The sequence below is a fragment of the Grammomys surdaster genome, unplaced genomic scaffold (assembly GCF_004785775.1).
Source record: "Grammomys surdaster isolate TR1022 unplaced genomic scaffold, NIH_TR_1.0 278, whole genome shotgun sequence".
Taxonomy (NCBI): domain Eukaryota; kingdom Metazoa; phylum Chordata; class Mammalia; order Rodentia; family Muridae; genus Grammomys; species Grammomys surdaster.
Window position 1 is genome coordinate 7,038,743 of NW_021604719.1, and position 4,413 is coordinate 7,043,155.

General features: G+C 42.1%; 1 pseudogene; it reads left to right on the forward strand.

Annotated features, from left to right (window-relative positions):
- The first annotated feature begins 3,032 nt into the window (after positions 1-3,032).
- Positions 3,033-3,971, forward strand: LOC114629151 (annotated as a pseudogene).
- Positions 3,972-4,413: the final 442 nt, after the last annotated feature.

Here is a 4,413-nt window from a genome sequence, read left to right on the forward strand (position 1 = left end):
ATTAAGAGTCTTATTTCTACTGGGTACTGGAAATTATGATATCTACTGTGAGGATGGTGGTTATTGTCTGGGGTTAAGCTGAGACAATAACCGCCATCCTCACAGTAGATATCACAAGTAGATATCACTGAGGCAGCCAGCCGGTGCCAGACTCTAGTGTAGTAACTTGACGGCCGCTGTCATTTCCAGTATCTCCAGCAAAAAGTCAGCATAGAGCCTTGTGGTGGTTAGTTTTTACCAACCTGACACAAGCCAGGGTCATGAGGGAAGAAATTATTCTATTAGGTTAGACCGTAGGCAAGTCCATGGGGGTGTTTTCTTTACTAACAATTGACTTGGAGGGAGGACCCTGCTCACTATGAGAGGTACCACCCCTGCACAAGTGGTACTGAGTTATTTAAGAAAGCAAACTGAGCAAGCCATGGGGAGCAGGCCAGTAAGTCCTCCATGGCTTCTGCTGCAGTTCCTGCCTCCAGGTTCTTGCCTTGACTTTCCTCCATGATGGACCGTAATCTAGAAGTTTGAGTAAAGAAACCCTTTTCTTCTCAAGTTGCTTTCAGTAATGACATCTTTATCACAGTAATTGAAACTAAGACAAAGCTTTGTCTGTTAACATCGATTGGATTTCTAAAGCCCCCAGAATAAGTGCTCTGAGCCATCACCAGCATTACACAAGAGACTTTGTAATGGTCATTTTCATTTCAAATCACTCCTTCTGGGTTCATTTTCAGGGCCTGAGATCCACTGTGATCAGCTGGCTACAGAATACAAATGGCCAAACTGTCAACCGAATGTACAAGAGGAGGAAGCACAAAGCCCTGAGACAGAAGCCAACCTCAGATGCCTCACAGGTAATTACAAAATGTTTACTACTAAGCCACGAGGGCCACAAACATGCCATCTTGCATGTAAGCTTTGTTCAAAAAGATGAAGAGGAAACACGTGGTAGAAAAACATGTCTAAAGACTGATTCACATATCCACAACATAGCCGGACTACATGCAAACATGTGATGTGCGGGCACTGCCTTCGGAAAGTCCAGAGCTGGGAAACTAGATCACTCTCTTCCTCTTCCTCTTCCTCTTCCTCTTCCTCTTCCTCTTCCTCTTCCTCTTCACTTCACTGTCTATCAGGACTTACCATCACCTGAGAGTAAGAATGCACTCAATGCTATCTGGGACACATCCCTCTCCCTCACTAAGACAGTCTAGTGGAGAAACATCCAAGGACCCAGTAGACCTGTGGCCTGAGGAACTTTATACTTCTATTGATGAATACAAGATGGGCAGAAAGAAGACAGAAAAACGAAGTGAAATATACTGGAAGAACATGCACATTGTGGTTTAGGATTAAATTGTAGTTCGTACACTAGCATTTGATTGTTCATCAAAACTGAGAAATAGAATTCTGTACTTTGCCGATTTAAATTTATCTTACGCAAATGATTACAGAATACAATATACATTTTGAAATCCACTGTAGCAAACATGAGATATAGAGGGACAGTCACCAATGAGGTGAGTGTGCTAGAGAAGGAAAATGAAATCTATTTGAGACATGTATTCCAGAACAGTTTTTAACCTCATTGATTTCTGTTGTTTGGAAGATGTACTCTGGCAAAGAACAGTTGCCTCCGGGCACACATTACACATTCAAATAGAAAGAGACAGTATCTGCCAAAATAATTTATAATCTTCGAAGTGAAGATAAACACTATACACTCACACACTTGTTAGAATGCATAAGCATACCACCTAAGTGTGCAGAGAAGATTTGATATTCTGGGTGCTGATGCACCATCAGGTTAGGCTTCAGTGGGCTTACATAAGGGAGCTCAGCTATTCGGGAAACTTTTCTGGTAACTTTGTATAAAACCTATTGTTTATTAATTAGCAGCAAGGAATGCACCATATGCTAGAGATTTCAGCAAATATTCTGATTCATCTTCACCCCAGGCACAGAGAACAGCAAAGGACAAATAACAATCCTTGGAGATGCTGTAGGCTGCATTGTGTTGCTTAAGGATGAAATGCCCTTTCTTACAATGAAGTGCCTGAAGGAACTGATGTGCGTATCTCAGGGCCAAGTTTGTGCTGCTTTGGATACCCTTGGGCATAGGCTTCTCTGGTGTCAGCTTCAGAGAGACTGTGAGGCGCAGAATTGTGATGGAGTCTCTATAAACCAAGTATGAGCTTTTGTTAAAATACTTCAAGGTGAATAAGTAAATTAGAAGAGAAATAATTCTAGAACGTTACCAGTGTTACAGAGTTGACTCAGCCCATGGAGATGCCAGAGAAGATACCTCAGTGTAGACATGGAACAGGGAACCAGGAGCTGTCTGCACAGAACAGCCAAGGCTGCAGCTTTTAGGGCAGCAAACCAGAAACCCTGTGATACAGCCAACTTCTATGTTTATCTGTTTATACTGAGCGTCTAACAAAGATTAAGGGAAGTCAGAATATCTGACCTAGGTTACTTTGAGAGAAATCATATCTCAAGAAGCTGTGCTTTCCTACTTGTTCATGGAGAATAAGAAAAAAAAGTAAAGAACCACACACACATATGTGTGGCAGACACCATGGCAATAGCTAAGGACTTTTCAATAAGTGTAACTATGATTCATCATCAGGAAAAAAAAGTTTGGTTTTGTTTTTACATTGATCTGTATAACCTCACAGAAATCTGATGTGCATAGAGGAAAGGAGACATTCAGCGAATCGGCCAGCAGCTTGATAATAAAAGAATGAATCTTAAATGAAATCTGGTTCTCACTCCATGGCTTGTGGTCTTGTAACCAAAAAATCCTCCTTTCTAAGATGGAAGGACACACAGAGTCAGGGAGCCCTTTCAGAGCACTTTGAAATAAAAATGCTATTATTTGAGGTCACGTTACAAACTATCTGGCTTGAGATTCCAGTATGAACAAACATCGACAGGAGTCAAAGACTTAAGAAAACAAATTATCGCACTGGGGCCAGGGGTCATTTGGAAGCTGGAAGAACTTTCTTTTGGGGGTTTCATCTAATCACAAGATGGAAACTGCTGGAAGCCAGAAGCAGAGCACAGAAGAGCACAGGGAAGAAGTGGAATGCTGGGTGCCTAGTCAACCAAGCACATCTTTTGCAAAGACACAAGCAATGGAGAAAAACAAAAACAAACAAACAAACAAAGCCAGAGAAAGATAACAGTTGTAAACCAATGGAGAAATCATGAGATTCTGAGGCTCCAGGACATACTCTTAGGAAGGTATCAGTTCTTCCTTTTCCAGAACATCTGCCCCTACTAAACCTGGTTCACCGAGATGTTTTGCCTGCATGGTCCCAGGACAAGAAGCTGAGCAGCAACGGCCAGAAATTAGACACTTATAAATGACTCCTTGTAGGCAAAAATTCCTAATTTGAAGAACGGTCCTGACTCACCAAAAGAGGCCAGGATGAAGACATCTCTCGGAAAAAAAAAAAAAAAATGAAGACCGAGGAAGGGGCAACAGTACCTTAAAATGGTCCCTCTGTACCAGTGGAGCAGATACCTGCCCTCTCTGATCCTTCTGTACTCTATGAGGAAGTCACCACTACTGCTGTGACTACAACTGCCTCCGAGGCAGTGTTGACTCCTTGGCCCAGAATTGCTGTCAATGCAAAAAAGTCTATCCAATGCAACACCAGTAGACCAATGGGGAAATGTAGTGTGTGGTTCATGGGAAAAGCATTCCTGTGACCTCAAGTGATTAGGTTTGGCTTCAGTTCTGTGCTGAACAAGCCTGGGTACCTGAGAAGAAAGGAAAAGTGATTGCCTTCTTTGTGCTTTCTGCTTCCCGTCTGCACATTTCCACCCTCATGCTGTGCCCTAAGTGTGTTCACAGGAACAAGGTCTTAACTAAGGCCCCAAGGATAAAGGGTAGATCTCTTAAGTTTGACATCTCTTTACAACAGAGAACAAATCCAAGTACTAATTGTGGATCTCTTAAGTGAAATCACCTGCTCTCGTGGAGCAGTCTGCAGAGCTGCAGCTGACACTAAAACTGAGGGAAACCTACATCTATGCCTTTGAAGGTGCCCACCTCACCCAGAGTTGTGGGATATTGTAAGTTAGCTACTCTTGTGTGAAGATTTTTTTTTAAAGTGTCCTGTGTGTTTTGCTGCAAGTAGCTCATGGGTAGAAATATGACATCTCCAGATATAGCAATTGCTTATCCTGTCACCAGCACACGGGGCCATAGCAATTCAGCAGTCAACTGTAAAGACTTAGCTTGTGTCTGTAGCCTCTACATATCCTCTGCCCTGGGTTGTAGTATGTTGTTAGTGTTTAATACTTAGATTTGTTTTCTGTTGGTATATCTGGGAGGGAAGAAAAAGGAAGAAAGAAAGAAAGAAAGAAAGAAAGAAAGAAAGAAAGAAAGAAAGAAAGAAAGAA